This window comes from Delphinapterus leucas, chromosome 19, assembly GCF_059928025.1.
Source record: "Delphinapterus leucas isolate spDelLeu-1000000601 "Yukka" chromosome 19, BTC_Dleu_Yukka2, whole genome shotgun sequence".
NCBI lineage: Eukaryota > Metazoa > Chordata > Mammalia > Artiodactyla > Monodontidae > Delphinapterus > Delphinapterus leucas.
This window is the reverse complement of record NC_143147.1, coordinates 65,302,202-65,321,372: the sequence shown is the minus strand read 5'-3', so window position 1 is coordinate 65,321,372 and position 19,171 is coordinate 65,302,202. Positions and strand designations below refer to the sequence as shown.

Sequence of the window (19,171 nt, the reverse complement as noted above, 5' to 3'; positions counted from 1 at the left end):
GGTAGATATTCCCGTCCAGACTCTCTTCATCCACCTGCAAGGGTCTCAGGATAACTGCTGGGGGGTCAGATGGCACTACGGCAGGAAATTATTCCTGGCTTTACCTCTGAAAACGGTGTGCCCTGAAGCAATCAGTGCGCTTGCGAAGCACCATGGGCAGACCCCAAATCACCACTCATCCATCTTCAATCTCGGTTCAATGCCCAAGCGAAGGAAGAAGCCGAGAGACTGGCCCTACACAGCCCCGGAGGCTCTCTGGATGCAGAGAGGCCCCTCCCTCCCCTCCTCCTCGGGCCACACTCTCCTGCAGATCTGTGGTTGATTGTTAAGGGGCTCCAAAGACAGCGTCGCTGTTGATTGGTCCGAAGCATCATTTTCCGGTCTCCCTGATCTTTCAGTTGGAAAAGGTTTGCCTGCTAATGAGCCTATGATATCCTTCCTCTAACTATCTCCCCAAATCCCCGGCCACCCCCCTTTCCTGGCTGCAGAGATGATGCCTACCACTGGGCGATCTGCAGCGGGGAGGCCTGTGAGAGTGCCGGATGCCGGGGCCCAGGAACAGGCAGGTGATCCCATCCAGAGGACAGAGTCCTGGAGAGAAGGGGAGCTGGAAGCTGAGACCTAAATCCGAGACTTACAGATCTTCCTGGCAGGGGAGGGGGGCCCAGACCTCCACCCACACCCCAGCCACATCCTCTGAGGGTGCCTTCCCCCAGGCGGGAGAGCCTGGGACACAGGCGTGCTCCACCATGCTCCCCAGGAGTGGGTCACCTGGACCAGGCAGGTCCCACTCACCAACTCTGCCAGATTCTCAGACTCGACCGTTCTCTTGAACTGAGAACATGGCACCCTGGGAGCTGTGGGGTAGCCCTTAACTCGCTGTGGCACAGCTGGCAAAGCGTGTTTGCAGAGTGAAGAAAACAGGAGGAAAGCTGCAGTGAGAGGCCTTGGTGGAGAGGCAGAGCAGAATGAATAAACACGGGCCCTCACCTTTGCATTTCCTAATTGCAGTGCCCACGAGGCCCCACTGATCTCATCGCCCTTGGATTCAATGTCCTGAAAATGCATTCTCCTTTCTTCCTCTGGCTAGTCTGGGTTTCCCTCCCTTTCAACTGCAAGCTCTTTTTTTTTTTTGATAAAGACAAAAACCACAGCTGCAAGAAAGTCTTGATGGCTAACGGTGGAACAAGAGACTAGTAGGTGGGAAATAACCACTTAAATGCTTGCCCAGGGAAAGCAAGCCTGCGGGAGAGATGAGCATGGATGGTTTTCTCTCCGAAGAAAAGAGAAAACTCCCGAGTCCACTCCAACTCCCCTGACGGATGCGGCGACATCTACGCTCACTCTCCCCGCACCCCAGACCCAGTTCTACACCTAAACGGGGGCGGGGGGGGGGGAGCTTCCTCCTCAGCAAGACCGGACGCTCAGTAGGAGGAAGTGCCGGGACATCTATCTCCAAGGCTGTTCGGGATGCTAAGCAACCCTCACGCCAGGAGAAAGGGGAAGACCCCGCTGCTTGGTAGTTCCAGGTCCTGTACATCTTTCCCGTTGGAGCTGATACAGGAGCCGGAAGTTATCAGCCCAGAAAAAAAAAAAAAAAATGGAGGTGTCTGTCTCCTGCTTTCACCTTCAAAACCTTGCCCCCAGAGACACCACCAGGGGCAACCCTGAGAGGAAAGAGAGAGAGCCGTCGACAAATGAGCAGAAGTGCTCCTGATGGGGCGGGGGGTGGGGGGGAACGTGGTGGCCACTGCGGGTGCTGTCTGTATTGGCCACGCTGAGCTAGGGCCCCAGCCCTGCCCCTCCCCCTCCCCGAGGAGAAAGGGCACAGCCAGGTTCTCCCACCCAACAGTGGACAGAGCAAGCTGGACAGAGACGGTAGGGCTCGGCACCCATTCATAGCTGATTCTTTCCCCTGAAAACATGGCCGAATCCTTTTATACCCCGAATGAAACTAAGGGATGTTACAGTGGCTGCAGGTTGAATAAACTGGGGGGAGGGAAGAAACCGCACAGCCACAACACCCAGGAGGGTGCATGTATCTCAAACACGGTAGGAGAGAAAGACAGAGCAGATCGCCGTGGAGAGAGGAGAGGAGGAAGGTGGGGGCTGCTGTGAGGAGGGAAAGCTGTGGTGCAATTAGGCTGGATGCTGGAATAACATTTTGAAGGGTGGGGGGGGGCCACAAGGAATGTAATTAAGTGAACTGCAGACATTATTTTAAATCCTGTTCACATTAACGCTGCGTATATTCCACTTAATTCATCATTACTGAATTTGCCAGCAAAGCTGCAGGGTGAAAACTTCAGCCCAAAGCTCGATTACACCCAGGCAGAGTGGAGCATTTTTCATGTCCCCGAGAGCCGCCTGAAGAGAAAGATGCACTTTTCATAACATCCTGGGTGACAGGGACCTTTCTGAACACAGCGGCCACCCTCTTGAGGACTCCCTAGGAGGGCAGAAGGGACCCTGGAACCCCCTGAGGTCATCCAGCATACGCCGGCCAAATGCTCTACAATCCACCCATCCTTCCTTTCCACACACACACACACACACACACACCTCCCACCAATGCATGCATGCGCGTGCACGCACACACACCATGCATGTGTCTGTCCTCCTACATTTGTGTGGTTCGTATTCATTACGCTGTGTGTATGCGCTCATTTATTCATGATCATTTGTCCTGAAGTCAGGGTTTCCTTCCTAGCCCATTTCCTTCCTTTTCCCCTAGAGCACTTTCAGTGCTACTGTGTTAGGCACCTCCTTCTTCGTAGTTAAACCTGGAATTTTTCTTGTGACATCATTATGCTCTGCCATGTCCAGAAACCTCCAGCTCACTGGGTGGAAATAAAGGCTGGATTGTGATGGTTGAATAAAGAATAAACAAACCAAGGGTGACTGTGGACCACTTACAGAGAGAAGCTGGCAGAAGCCAAAGGCTTCCTACCAGGGGCTGATGTCCCCTGACCCCAAAACCAGAGTCAAGTAGGGAAGAGCCAAGGGAGCATGGCATTAAGTTCTAAACGTTGGACAGTGCTTGTTAGAACACAGTGCTAGTGGGGCCGCAATCACCGAAACTTACATCCTATGGGGCCTTGGCAATTTCCCTGTGCCTACAGCCATGACGTGAGCCCCCAGGCCCCAGCCAGGCACCCAGCACGAGCAGGCCCTTGGTGAGGAGGTGACCAAGAGAAAGTGCATCATGTGACTTAGTGTCCCACCTGGTTTAGATAAAACTTAACTAAGCACCATCTTACCAAAAGATTCAAAAGCATCAACACCTCAATCAACAAGGGCAGCACCACACGCTCGAAAGATCATTGTACGTGTCTGAGAAAGACGTGTTAAGTCTCAAGTTATACTGAGAAAAGGTGGGGTGTGTTAAGGGGTGTGCTTTTGAGGGGAAATGCTGAGAAAGACTTCGAGATAATCATTCACGTCTTTCCAATGTAATTGTGTGGCCCTCTCGCCCTCTTTTCTAGCTGGCTTCCCTCTTCCCTCCTCTCTTAAGCCATTGCTTCGTGATCATCTATCACACTGGGTCTTTGAACAGTAATTCACAAGGCAAGAATTATCGGTGACTTTATAATCAGGCCCATTTCCCTGACTCCTCTGAAGGGCAGGCAGTTAGACCCACAAAGATAAATTATTTTCACTCTGGTCAGTGTCATGTTAAAATGAGGAAAGACGGGGAAGAGAGATCCAAACCTTTCATTTGCAATTGGGTATGATGCTCACGGAAACCCACCAATTATTTTTTTTTCCAATTACTCGTGGAAGATGATTAGGGCGGAAGAAAAATCAGCAGCTGGGCACAGAGAAAAACTGCAGGTGATTTTCGATGAACGGGATTTTTCTAGCCACTGGCCTGGGCTGACCCTATGGGGAGCCCATCAAACATGCTGCCCGTGATAGATCACAGAGTCGTGACAGGTTTGGACAGACAGAGCCCCGAGACGAGTGTGCTTTGTGGTGGGCTCACGTTTTCACACCAAGGGCAAGTGATTGGATGGGGTTTGTCTTCACTCTGAAAACAGCACGAGCAGATCCCTCCTCTCCGGAACTGGAGGTGCTCCCCGGGAAGAAGCAAAGCTCTTGGAAACACGGTAACTCCGTCACACCGACACGGTCAGCCTTTGCTACTACTGTGGAAAGGGTGTCACTTGTCTTGGAGATTTCAGGGGAAAAGCCAGCCTGTCGGTATACAGTTGACCCTTGAACAACATGGGCTTGAACTGCGCGGGTCCATTTGTACACGGGTTCTTTTCAATGGTAAATACTGCAGTAGGACACCATCCACGGTTAGCTGGACCACAAGCACCAAGGAACTGCAGAGAGCAAGGGTCCACTCTAAGTTACACCCAGATTTTCAACCGCGAGGAGGGTCGGAGCCCCTAACCTCTGCATTGTTCAAGGGTCAACTGTATTTTCTTTGAATATTTCAGGAAAACACACGAATGTCCAGCCCAAGGGCCTTTGTCCTATTTGAACACACCAAGCTTGCTCCTGCCTCAGAGCTTTTGTTTCTGCTTTTGAAACAGGAGGGAAGGGGGCAAGCCTTTAATAATCACATAGCCATTGTGGATATGACATAAGCTGGTTAGAACCGGTTAGGTCCAAGATGGTGGCAGATTCCAGTCCAGGTAGACCTTGAGCCTCACTACACACTCACTGTAATGCATTAGCTAAACGACACACCCACAGGTGCCAGGACAGTTCCAAGGCCAACCATAAAAGGCCAAAAAGTGGGCGGTGGCCCAATTCCTGGAAATCCCCGCCCCTTCCCTAAAATAGTTGGAATACTCCTCCTACTCATTAGCCTATGAAATTACCCAGCCCATACCAGCTAACCACGACATATTTCGGGGCCTCTCGCCTTTTGAGACGGACCACATTCTTTCTATGGAATGTGTATCTCTCTAAATAAATCCACTTCTTACCTATCACTTTGTCTCTCACTGAATTCTTTCTGCGATGAGACATAAGGAACCTGAACTTCAGTAAGTCCCGAGACCAGGTGTGTAATTTCAATTCAAAGACAGTGGGTTCGGGCTTCCCTGGTGGTGCAGTGGTTAAGAATCCGCCTGCCAGTGCAGGGGACACGCGTTCGAGCCCTGGTCCGGGAAGATCCCACATGCTGCGGAGCAACTTAGCCCGTGCACCACAACTACTGAGCCTGTGCTCTAGAGCCCACGAACCACAACTACTGAACCCACGTGCCACTACTGAAGCCCACACGCTTAGAGCCCGTGCTCCGCAACAAGAGAAGCCACCGCAGTGAGAAGCCCGTGCACCGCAACAAAGAGCAGCCCCCACTCGCCAAAACCAGAGAAAAGCCCACACGCAGCAATGAAGACCCAATGCAGCCAAAAACAATAAATAAATAAAATAAAATAATAAAATAAATTTATATTAAAAAAAAAAAAAAAAGACAGTGGGTTCAAGTCCCATTCTGGGTTTTGGCTAGGTTCAAGTCCCATCTGAGTTGTACGGTTTCGTTTTTCTCTGTCCATCTGGTACAGCTCTCTGGGTTGTCCCCTTACCTCCCCTTACCTATTCTCGGTAAATAATCGCAGGACCCCATTTAAAGCATCAACGCCCGCCAACACCCCCCTGCCTGCTTCATTTTTCCTCCCCATCACTCACTACCATCTAGGTCCTGCAGGTTCTGCCTTTTCACTTTGCCCATCACTGGCAGTCCCCCATACAAGCACAAGCTCTAGGAGGGCAGCGGGGGTGGTCAATTCATTTAATGTCCTACCCCTAGTACCAGACACAGGGGAGATGCTCAATGAATACTTCCTGAATAAATCAACGAATGAATGAACAGAAAAACCTGTATAATGGAGCCAGTAGGAGGTATTTCCATATCACTGAGGATGTGGGCGCTGCTTGTTTGCACCAGCAGCATTTAAAGGTGAAGGCAGAGTGCGATACATAAGGTCTCCCAGGTGAAAAAAAAAAAAAAATTAAGTCACAAGGAATAAATTTGGGGGACAGCAAGGAAGAGCACAAGATGAAACAGGAAGCCCACGTTCCCCAAATGCCAGGGTTGGAAAAAGCCTTTTGGAATGGGTTTGAAAAAGTTTGTTTCAAAAAGGCAAAATATTTCTGAAAAGTGATGTCATGGAGTCAGAAGGTATTCGTGAGTCATGACTGGCTTCAGAAAGCATTTAGAAGAAAAACCCAGTTCACAAGTGGATTTGACCTTCCCTTTAAGCTAATTTGCACCTAAGGACGACCTCCAGCATGGGCGGTCCACAGGTGCGGTCCAGTGCAGGTCTGGGTTTATCTCATTGGCCGGCTCCACCCAGCAGGCCCTTCAGAAGGACCGGCTTAAGGGCCCCTTGTTCCCTTAAATAATAACATGTGGAAGTAAACAATAGGTTACAAGAAAAATACAGACCATGCTCCGGAGCTGAGGACCTCAAATTCCAGGTTGAGAAACAAACGTGATGCACTATACGGGATGCAAAGTAAGGACCAGGAGGCTGAGAAAAGATCAGCGTAAGGAAAGCGGTCAAGTCACAAAACCTCACGCACTGGTGGCAGCTGACGCCATGAATTCACCACCAAAAAACTAAGCCAGAATCTACGTAGGGAAAGTCAAAGAGAATGATGTCATTGTGCTGTATTTTTGCATAGCTCTTATTTTCAAGTTAAAACACAAAACAAAACAAAATCCTACAACTCTCCTTTGATCCTTGTAGCATCCACCAAAGGAACAAAGGTCAATGTCCTCTTTTCTGCCCAGAGTTACACAAGGATCCAGGTCTCGCCTTCCGGTCCCGGGTCTGACGCTCTCGGCTGCATATGTATGTGGTATCAGACAGAGAGACGGGCAAACAAACACAAGCAGAAAAAGAGAATAAATACATTACCAACCAAATAAAACCACTTCTTAGTGGTTCTTAGATGGAGCCTGTCCCATCACAGAGGTTCAATTACGGACTGTCAGAAACGCTGACTTGGCAGCTGCTGGGCAGAGAATCTGGAGAAAAGCTGCAAATAGGGAATTACACCACTTTATTTCTAACAAGCCTGCCCATCTGACGTCAACAGCTCTCAAACCCCCAGCTCACGGCTGCTCTGAACGAGACAGGAAATCTACCCAGGCAGAGCTGGCTTGACCGATAAGCAACGTCTCAGTGGAGGAGTGAGGATGCCAAAAGGCAGGGAGGACGGTGGGACTCTGAAATCACACCTCTCCGGCACCGGGGTCCTTTCCTTCGTGTTCAGGCATCACTCTGTGATCAGGCTTCTCCACTGGCGGGTTCTCATGGGCATAAATAGCAAGACAGGGGACTTCCCGGGTGGCCCAGCGGTAAAGAACCTGCCTTACAATGCAGGGGATGCAGGTGTGATCCCTGGTCAGGGAGCTAAGATCCCATATGCCACGGGGCATCTAAGCCTGCATGCCACAACTGTTAAGCTCATGTGTCACAACTACTGAGCTTTTGCGCCTCAACTACAAAGCCCGTGTGCCGCCAACTACAGAGCCCACGTGCCTCAGCGAAGATCCCACGTGCAGCAACTAAGACCCAATGCAGCCAAAAATAAACAAGATAAATAAATAAATAATAATAGAAATTTTAAAAAATAGCAAGGCAGGGTCCCGTTCTTCATGGATTTTACAAGTGAGGACATGATGTCACAGGGATGAGATGAGCAAAATGCAGGATGTCCAAGTGCAGGATGGAGGCATGTTAACTGCACTTGTGAACCCTGGAAATGACTCTTCATAAGCACAACCCAGTGAGCTGTCAGAGCTGCCCTAGGATTTCTGTCAGCCTGCACCTGCCCCTTTCACTGCCATCTCCAAGCATCGGGGGCATCTGGGCAAAGGGGAAGCTGGCAGTAGCTGAAGAGTCGAGGCTAGGCTCCAGCCACACTGCCCGGGATGAGGCACGATGCCGCCTGCAGTTTGCCAAAGAGACTTGGACCCTTAGCCCAGCTCTTCTAGAGCTATAGATCCAACCTGTGCCCACCCCAGGTTGAGATGGTTAGCAGGTGCCAAAATAATTCAATGGGGAAAGGAAAAGCCTTTCCAAAAGTGGTGTTGAATTTCAATACGTTAAAAGAGGAAGGAAGGAAGGAAGGAAGGAAGGAAGGAAGGAAGGAAGGATGGATGAAGAAAGGAAGGAAATCTTAAATCTTGACCCTTCCATAACACCACAAACAAAAATTAATACAAGATGTTTTACAGACTTAAATATAAGGCTAAAACTATAAAGCATCTAGAAAAAAATATAGCACAGTCCCTCCACAACCTGAGGGTAGGCAAAGATTTCTTAAACAGGATACAAAAGGCACAAACCACAGATGAAGAATTTGATTAATTAAACTTGATCAAAATTTAAAAGTTTTTCTCATCAAAAGATGCCATTAAGGGACTTCCCTGGTGGCGCAGTGGTTAAGAGTCCACCTGCCAATGCAGGGGACATGGGTTCGAGCCCTGGTCCGGGAAGATCCCACATGCCGCGGAGCAACTAAGCCTGGGTGCCACAACTACTGAGACTGCACTCTAGAGCCCGCGAGCCACAACTACTGAGCCCGCGAGCCACAACTACTGAAGCCCGCGCGCCTAGAGCCCGTGCTCTGCAACAAGAGAAGCCACCGCAATGAAAAGCCCGCGCACCACAATGAAGAGTAGCCCCCAGCTTGCCGCAACTAGAGAAAGCCCGCACGCAGCAACGAAGACCCAATGCAGCCAATAAATAAAATGAAAAAAAAAAAAAGAAAAAGGTGCCATTGAAAAACTGAAGAGGCAAACCATAGACAGGTTTAAAAATATTCACAATACATATATCTAACAAAGGACTTGTATCCAGAATATATCAAGAAGGTCTACAAATCAATAATAAAAAGACAAAGGACCCAATAAAAAATAATCGGAAAAGACTTGAACCTCACAGAAGTAAATATACAAAGAGCCAGCAGGAACTTAGCCATGTATTCAACATTTCCCTCATCAGGGAGACATACCCTGAAACTACAAGATACCAGTTCACACCAACTCGACGATAGAATGGTTAAAACTAACAAGAACGACACCACTAAATGTTGGCAAGGATGCTGACAGGAACTCTCTTACACAGCTGCTACAGGTGTCAAATGCCACGACCACTTTGTAAAACCAGTGGGCAATCTCGTCTAAAGTATAACAAACATGTATCCTATGATCCAGCTGTTCCACTCCTACTTTCAAAAAACAAGTGAAAATATATGTTCAAAAAAAAAGTATGCAAAAATGTCCATAGCGGTTTTATTCACAAATAGTCCCAAACTAAAGATGCAAGAACCCAGGAGGGAAGGATGGCACCATCTTTTTCTCTCAAAAAAGATGGTTTCGTGATGAAATTCATTCATCCATGGATTCACTCCAAAAAGACTTACAGAGAAACCATCATAACAGAAGCTGTGGTGATCAGTGAGTGCACTTACAGATGGCAAAACAGCAGGAAGGGGTTATAAATATGAATCACAATCAAAACCCATATGAACGCATATTCTGGAGCTGGGAGAAAGGTGGCAGAAGAAAGTATACTTTTGTAACAGAATCATTTTGTAACATATAAAATATTTATATATATTCCAAATTTTAAAAATTAAAACACATCAACCCTATCTTTAATGGTCCTCATACTATTTTTTGTCTTATCTTTCTAGGTCTTTTATGAATGACTGTCTCTTTTAGTAAAAATAAATAAATAAATAAAGTTTAGCAATTCCTTTAGCTATACTTCAATTTTCTTTTGCTTCAGCTAAATTCAAATATAATCAAAGGTAATACTTATTTTTAAAACAGCATGGAGGGGCTTCCCTGGTGGCGCAGTGGTTGAGAGTCCGCCTGCCGATGCAGGGGACACGGGTTCGTGTCCCGGTCCGGGAAGAGCCCACATGCCGCGGAGTGGCTGGGCCCGTGAGCCATGGCCGCTGAGCCTGCGCGTCCGGAGCCTGTGCTCCGCAACGGGAGAGGCCACAGCCCGCGTACCGCAAAAACAAACAAACAAACAAAAAAAACAGCATGGAACCCCCTTTCTATAGTAATTAAATTCTTTCCATCTATCCTTCCTGTTATCTGTAAAGATGCAAAGACAGATTCTAGAATTGCGTTTACGAAATAGTTGTATTATTTCTGGGAGGTGGATTATATCTGGGATTATTGGGGGAGACTTCTTGGCTTTTCCTCTGGACTCTTCATATTTCTTAACTGTTTACAAAGAGTATGTTTTGTTTTCGTGAAAATGACTAAAGTCGAAAGGAAAAAAAAAAATAAAGTAGGTCCTCTGGTCCTAATCGTAACAGCATGTTCATTTCTTTAATAATACACCTCGAAAGTGATAACCATGTGTGTATTTCCATGTGTTTATTTAACATCTGTTTCCACCACTGGGCTCTGGGACCTGAGAGCAGAACCAGGAATGGTGAATGGCACATACTGGACACACACAACACATTTTCTCTGAAGAGACGGCAGAAAGGGAAGCAAGATAATTAGCTTCTCTGCTCATATATTTTCTAGAGTCAAAAAAAAGTCACGAAGATTGACCGTTTCTTTTTTCTTTTTTTTTTTTTTAGATATATCTAAAATGACAGAATATTCTCTGACTTCAGAGACTGACCTTTTAGAAACCCCCAGGGCTTTGTTTCTAGTCTTTCATCAGAACCTGAGGGCAGCAGAGCTGTCACCCAACTAATACTTCCATATTCCTGGAGGAAGGAAACAAATTTTAGCATTATGAGCTGCTCCTTTCAACAGGTTCCTGGAGAAAAATGAGAGAATGTGACTTGTAGATCTTGATTCTTTCCTAAAACTGGTTCCTAAATTGCTAGGATGCAAGGGTTGGGGGGGAGGGGGGAGGCTACCGTCCTGGTTCCACTGTTTGACCACAGAAATACTCCTTCAAAGTCCATGAAAGCAATGCTCATTTGAGAGCTGCAGACCCAGACAGAGCAGTAATGGTATTTTAAGGTAATACACGGGTAGGGGTATCTCTCGTTCTCCCTGTGTTTAGTGACTCTCATCCCCTTCTCACTTTTGAACCTTTTTGCAACAGTTAATTCTGCATTCCTCCTCTAGAAACAGGGAGAAAGTAATTTCTGCTCTTCTTTAATAATGAATTTGCTCTAAACATTCTTAGCATCTTAAGTGGTCTGTACTGTTGTTGCTTAAACTTCCATTAGGAAGATGAATTGAGATGCTAAGCCAGTTAACATCTAAGTGGTTCTTTCACCTATCAGAGAGAGCACGGTGGTCCGGGGATTTTAGAAAAAAAGTTGTATCAAGAGCTTCTGATAACCAACAAGGATTCTACTGTATAGTACAGGGAACAATGCTGAATATTATGTAATAACCTGTAAGGGAAAAGAATCTGAAAAAGAAATAGATATACACACACATACGTATGTATAACTGAATTGCTGTGCTGTACACCTGAAACTTACACAATATTGTAAATCAACTATACTTTAATAAAAAAATTTTATTAAAAAAATAAAAAACAAAAAAAAGAGATTCTGCTTTAAATAATTAAATAAATAAATAAATAAAAATAAAGAGTTTCTGCTTTGGTTTTCGGTCTGTAAGAGGTACCTGGTGTTAGTCTGAATCTCTGGAGCCCTGGAGCTAACCTGCATTTCAATGTTTCCATCTCCGAAGTGGATTCTTGAAGAGGTCAGGACCAGCTTCTCATGACAACAACTAAGAAATCTGAGGTTGGGGGACAGCACCTGAGAAATATAAGTGTTAGCTTTCATCTTTCCCATCTTTCCCGCATCTTGTCCCAAAAAAGTGATTTTTAACTTTTTCTGTGGTCAGATGTCTGAGAATTGTTTTTTAATTTCTTTTAAATTTATTTATTTATTTATTTTTGGCTGCATTGGGTCTTCGTTGCTGAACGCGGGCTTTCTCTAGTTGCGGCGAGCGGGGGCTACTCTTCCTTGCGGTGCGCGGGCTTCTCATTGCGGTGGCTTCTCTTGTTGAGGAGCATGGGCTCTAGGCGCGCGGGCTTCAGTAGTTGTGGCTCGCGGGCTCTAGAGCGCAGGTTCAGTAGTTGTGGCGCATGGGCTTAGTTGCTCCACGGCATGTGGGATCTTCCCGGAACCAGGGCTCAAACCCATGTCCCCTGCATTGGCAGGCAGATTCTTAACCACTGTGCTCCCAGGGAAGTCCCAGTCTTTGAGAATTTGATAAAAGGTATTAGCTGTCTCCTTAGAAAAATGTACATGTACACAAAAATTTCTTGCAACTCCAAATGGTTATTAATTAATCCTACGTTATTAACTTCTATCCTAGGGAGAAAGTGTGGCAGGGACAGAAGTACCAAGATGCTCTATGAAGCAGCTTCTGGGCCAGCAAGACCCCCATCCTTACCCCGCATCTTGGAGCTAATGCTCAGCTGACTCTGATCCCATTAACTAGAAAATCAACACCAAATTTTGGACAAAGGAAAGCTTACTTCATACTGCACTTATAACTCTTCCTTAGCCTTGAAATTTAAGTCCAGTGAAAAGTTAACCCACACATAGAAAGTTTAATTTTTTGAACTGACACTTAAGCTTTTCAATATTAGTCACTACTTAGGTCTAAAGAAGTAATGCAAGTAGACACAATAACTGCTTCAGAAGGGCAGAATAATATATTTGAAACAGTACATTTGCAGCACAAGTACTTAAAAATATTTTTGAGACATGGTAGCATTGTGCTGTGGATTTGAATTGTGCTGTGCTCTGAATCTCTGCCACTAAAAAAGAAGAAGGAGAAGGAAAAAGAGATTAAATACACATACACACACACACACACACACGCATATTCTAACATTTGTTAAAACATTATCTTTCAGGGCAACCACCTCTGGAAACCTGTGAGACAGAGATGACTACCTCCATCCAGAAAGACAATAAATAAGAGTCTTCTTTAAACCATTATTTAAACATGGAGCAAAATATTCCCTCCTGACCAATCACAGCGATCCACTTCAACACCAAAACGCACAACCTCTTTGAAAACTATAAGCAAACAAATCTGAACCACAACCAGACACCACCTCATTCTGCAGAATCTAAGGACATTGAGAGGCTTGGACGTAAAATCCCACAAAGCCAAACCCTCTCTGGGAGAGAATGGCCAAGGAGGAGAGACAAGCGGTCTGAAGGGATCCGCTGCTCTGGAACGACTCTGAGAAGCGACGGCTGCACTGCCCAGCTGTCTCAAACAGCCACAGAGACACACCGGACCCCACGCGGCCAAAGCTCCAGTCCAGAACGGCACAGACACGGTACTGCCTGAGCGAGGACCCCAAATGCATGCTGGTCTGAACTGCAGGAGGGCTCTGTTTTAGGCAGATACTACTAAACTGTCTCCTCAGTAGACTTACAGACCTACCGGGATGGAGTTTTATCATTCACCTGGTCATTTAACTGTGTCAGGCACACGTAGGAGGCTCTGCCTACACTTGCTGGTTCTCCAGCAAGCTAGGAAGAGATATGGTGTTGGTGGGCTCAATCCTTGGTGCCCCTGCACTGAAGCCACCGTTGCAGGAGGAATGGAGATGCAGGGATAAACAGAGACCAAGCTGCTGCCCTAAAACACTCACCGCCTCGTGCATCTGAAGGAAGGGGAGAGGAACGTATGGATAGTTTGTTTCTGTTTTTTTTCTTAATTGAAGCATAGTTTATTTACAATGTTGTGTTAGTTTCAGGTATACAGCAAAGTGATTCAGTTATATAGTCTTCCGATTCTTTTCCCTTATAGGTTATTATAAAATACTGAGTATGGTTCTCTGTGCTATACAGAAGGTCCTTGTTGTTTATCTATTTTATATATAGTAGGGTGTATGTGTTAATCCCAAACTCCTCATTTATCCTCTCTCCCCTTTGGTAACCATAAGTTTGTTTTCTATGTCTGTGGGTCTATTTCTGTTTTGTATATACTTGTATTATTATTATTTTTTTAGATTCCACATATAAGCGATATCATACGGTATTTGTCTTTGCCTGGCTTACTTCACTTCATATGATCATCTCTAGGTCCACCCATGTTGCTGCAAATGGCATCATTTCATTCTTTTTTATGACTGAGTAATATTCCATTGCATATATAGACCACATCTGCTTTTATCCATTCCTCTGTCCATGGACACTTAGGTTGCTCCCATGTCTTGGCTATTGCGAACAGTGCTGCTATGAACATGGGGGTGCAGGTATCTTTCCGAATTATGGTTACAGGTCGTTTTAATACAAAATGATAACACTGGTGTCAGGCTTGCTGAGGCTCCAGGGTAGCAAGAGAAAGTAATGACTCTGCCTGGAAGATCAAAGGAGTCTTAAGATCAAAAGAGATGCCTGAACCATCTTGAAGGATAAGTGCTTCTCCAAACAGATGGAACATTTCCTAGAGGCAAGGAGATGTCAAAGAATGGGGCTCTCTTTTTAGAACAGCAAGTAGCCCCTCGTGGTTGGAATGCAGGGTGTGGAGGAGGGGGATGATAAGAGATCAGGCCACAAAAACAGCCAAGAGGCAGATAATAAAAGCTTTTTGTTGTGTTAAGGACATTGGGTTTTATCCTACAACTGTTGGAGGTTTTAAGCCTAAATAGAAAAATCATTGCATCAATTCTGCATCTTTAGGAAGCTCACATTCACAGCAGCACGATGATGGATTAGAGAGAAAATCCACATTCGTCCTGAAATCTGGTGGTACATCCCTCGGAGGTTTCAACATAACCAGGATGAAGGCAAAAAGATATTTCTAGACCTCTATTCACTAAGGATCAGTATGCCTGAAAGATGTTCATTAAAAACGTGTGTGACATTCCTTCCTCGTTTTTAAAATGGAAACGCTGACATCTGCGTCAACTGCAAGCCTGATATGTGAAGATGAAATGTGCACGTCACGTTACATTTCACATAATGAAAATGCACGGAAGAATTATAGAGGCTGTCATTCAAATAAATCTGGTATGCGCTAATGAAAAGCCTAGGGCTCCCTGGCCGAGTATATTAACTACAATCTCATCTTGGTCAGTACGTGCTCCAGAACAAAAATTCTGTGAGATTAAAAAAAAGGGTAAGAAAAACTGATTTTCATAGCCAAATAAACATAAAACAGTATTTTCAGAAGCTTCCGTTTATAGCAAAGATGGAGTAACGGGTTGGATTTAACCTTCCACCCGAAACAACCAAAACAAAACAGACAAAATATATAAAACAACCATTTGAAGTGGGCAACAGGAAATAAAAGACAGTAATCTCTGAGACAGGGGAAACAAATGAAATGAGCCCTGTGATGTCCCCAAGTTACCACCTTGAGAGAGGTTCCAGGATGCAGACAAGAAGAGGGGCCTCGGGGGGAAGCTGGCAGGCTCCTGGAGTTGAGGAGACAGAGCAGATGACACATAAGCCCATGGAAGGATGCTCAACATCATTCATCAGCAGGGCAATGCTCATTAAAACCACAAGGAAATAACCATTACACACCTACTAGACTGCAGAATATGCAGGAACCGGAACACTAAATCATCCGGGCACTCCGGACGGAGTGTGACATTCTAAGGAAGCCCTCCTTTTTAAGGGAACACACCACGTACACCCACAGTTCAACGGACAAAGAGAAGAGAAAAGCTCAGAAAACCCAAGGGCGATGATAAGAAAGATGATTCCGAACTCTTGGAACGCCATAGTGTACTGTAAATTTCACCGCCCTGTTCCTAGTTTCTTTGGCCACTCCAGGACTGACCCCGAGAGCTGCAGCTCTCCACGGATGCCTTTTAACCATGTCATCCGGCCGGCCTGCTCTGCTATTTCTCTCTCAAGTCTCTTCAATTAATCATTTAATCTAGTAGGCTGAGCGCCATCAGAAGCTTTAATCATGGCAAGGAGTCACGTCTGACTTGAACAAGACTGGGTCGCCTGCTTTTCTGGATCAAAGATCTCACAGCCTGCCTGAGACAGAGGATGCTTTTAAGTGGAATCACGCAGAGGGTTCATCCCTCAGCCCCACGTCACTCGGGTGGATTGGCTCAAAGGGAAGAACGGGCACGTGTGAGCAGAAACTGCATAAAATACGGTCAAGGGCTGTGTTCTATGAAGAGCGCTCTATTCGCTCCACCACCTACTATTAATGCGTGCACGCCCGAGGCTGCTCTGCTGGCGGACCTGGACGTTATCAGAGCTGCCCGTACCGGCTCTGTCTTCTCAGTACTGCTTCCTCTTTAAATCCTCTATAAAGCCACAGAGCGCTGCTGCCAAAAAATCTGGATGAAAATCACAGAGGCGACCCAGAGTGGCACCTTCTTGATGCATCCTTCTGGGTCAGATTTAAATATGCAAAACCGATGCTCAGGCGTCACTTACACCAAAACTTTTAAAAGTTTCATGGAGGTAGGACCTAGCCACTTAGTTCCAGGGAAGGCATTCCAGACTCAAACCTCTGTTCTCTGGTGCGCTGATGGATCCAGGGTGAAGTGACCACATTTTCTGAGGTCTGACCGAGAAATGACCATTGTCAGCAGGTTGTGAGGGAGAAACAGCCTATAAAAATGTGTTCTGGCCTCATCCGAAAGACTTGGTCTGGTGGAAAGCCATGAAGATGGCTACCATCCGTGTCCCATCCCTCTTTACTTTAGAGGGAAAGAAATGCCATCGTTATATATCCTAGGTTGAACACTGACGTGTGACCTTCTCCTGCTGGGCCAAGGAGGGACTGGTCTTTAGCCCGACTCTGCCCATGGGAAGCAGAATCTGCTATTCTGCCCACAGTGCCCCCGGGCCTGCTGGCTGTCCCGTGGTTGTGCTCTACAAAGCAACAAGTCACTGCAGACGGTCCAGGATAGCGTTGGTCTACGTGCTGGGGCTGCTACCCAGCCAGTGCAGGAAGAGTGCATTATTTTCAATTGCATTTCAGACAATGAATCCTCAGAGCATGACTTCTACCCACCCCGCTCTTCATCTACTGCAGTACAAGGCTGTGCTCAGAAGTCTTTAGTTTTAAATTCTTTAGGAAGACAAAACTGCAGTAAGCATGACGACCTCCAGTGAATAATCTGCTCTCAGCTTCACGCAGAGTTCAGTAAGACGGAACGGACACCCTGTTCATTCACCTGTGCTGTATCTTGCTTCGGATTTGCCAGGAAGCCTTCTGTTCTAAACTATCATGTCCAGTATTTTAACGACCGGACTGCACTGCGACGGTGGGATAGGTAAGCAAGAAAGTTCTGGGGTCTGTCTCGAACGGTAGATTTGAAAAGGAAAACATGAGAAAACTGAAATACATAAAATAAGAAAGAGATGAGATACTCTGTGTTCTCGGATGGAAAGGTTACGAACTGTAAAGCTCCGAACTCTTTTCAAATTCACGGCGTTAATATAATTCTAGCTGAAATAACAGTAGAATGTTTGCACTGGACAAAGAGCGTCTCAGGCTCATCCGCAAAACAAGACAAGTTCATCATGAGTGGGATCCGTCGCTAAGTGTTTTATAAAGCAGTAATAATGAAGACACCTTTCTTGCTGTAGAAGGATACTTAACTTGCTTTAGATTTATCATCACCTTAAAAAGGCTATCTCGACAAAGGCAGTACACACAGCGCTCAAATGGTTCTGTGTGTACGTTTCTAGAGTACATTGAAAACACAGCAATCCTTACCCAGCTGGCTCAAGGACTTCTGATGAGACTTGTAGGTTATCAAAAGAGAAGAGATTTCCTGTGGACTAGGTTTGGATTCCAAAATCAAATGCTAGGTTTTTCCTACATTTCCAGACCGGCTACTTTTCAGCACCTGTTTCCTCACCACCTATTCAGGTGAAATAGCTTGTGATGGAGCCTGGAATGTCAATGCTTCCTGAATACTCAAGTTTCATATTTATTCAAAGCAAGCACTGGGTCTACGCAGCTGTGACTCTATTCCAAAGGCGGGATTAATTCTATCCGTACTCTTGACACCCCTCAGCTAAGAGCTCATCTCTCACAAGGATCGAGTTCTCACCTAGACCCTTCCCCGTTCATCGAAGATTTAAGCTCCACAATTTATCATGTAGATAAACCATCCAGTACCTTAGTTTCAACCCCTTATTTGGTTCCTTACTTGCCTCACCTTCAATGAACTTATCCTACCCACTATTTTACCCAATGAATCCCAAGGGCATTATTAATAAAGGAACTACCTCCAAATTTTCAATTCTAGGCATCCCAGATGGCTGACCACCTGCCTTCTATCCTTCCAGCTCCTTCCTCCTGAACCCGCAATCCAAGAATTTTTTGGTCCCACTGGCACCTCTGTTCCACTGGCCCAACCACCTTTCTACTTTCAACACTCACCTTGTGTCCTCACTTCCCTCCTTAGCCAGCAGCGTTCCTGTGTTATAACCACCCTCGCACGTGCCTAATTAATGTCAACCTCCCATCTTCTCTGCACCTGTCCCCAAAGAGCTGAAGGGGCCTGGAGAAAAGCGTCCCACCATGATGCCTGGCTTGACCTGAAATCTCTCTGGGCTCCCTGACATTTCTGCGGCATTCCCCTCGAGAACACATGCTCCCACTTCCAAAGGTGGCCGTCTACTCCATACTTTCCTTCTCAGTTTCTCCAAACCTCCTTCCTCCCAGCTGATGTTCTATTCCTTCATTCTTATTTCACTGAGACATTGAAAGAGATCCCTCTTAGCCTGCCACCACCAGATGCACCAGCGTTCCTGTGTCTGCCCCATCTGCTCTGCCTTCTGCCCTGACACACGTATGGGTCATCCTTCCTCTTACCCCAGCCCCTCTCACCCACCAGCAACGTGGCTCCTGCAGCCCTCCCTCTCCCCTGGATTGCTTCTATCAGCATACACCTTCTATGGTGTCCCCCTCTTTAAACAAGTCCTGCCACAGATGTCACACACGCCTCCACCACCTCTCTATTCCTCTGCCCCCTTCCTACAGCATAAACTCCTCAAAAGAATCTTCCGTATTCACTGCCTTCGCCTGCCGGTCTCTCCCACTCCAATCAGCCTTTCCTGTCCACCATCCCACTGAGACGGCTCTTGTCAGGGTCACCCGTGGTCGCCACGTGGCCCAACCGACTGGTCACCTCTCAGACCTTATCTTGCTTATCCTCTCAGAATTTCACATGGTCGTCAGTTCCTCCTCCTTGAACATTCCTCACTCGGCTTCCAAGATGTTATTTAT

At 46.4% G+C, this 19,171-nt stretch overlaps 1 protein-coding gene across 6 annotated transcripts in view; it reads right to left on the bottom strand.

Moving 5' to 3' along the window:
• SLC39A11 (solute carrier family 39 member 11) overlaps nucleotides 1-19,171 on the bottom strand; it is a 447,715-nt gene that overhangs the window by 194,956 nt on the left and 233,588 nt on the right. The gene's annotated exons all lie outside the window — the stretch shown is intronic.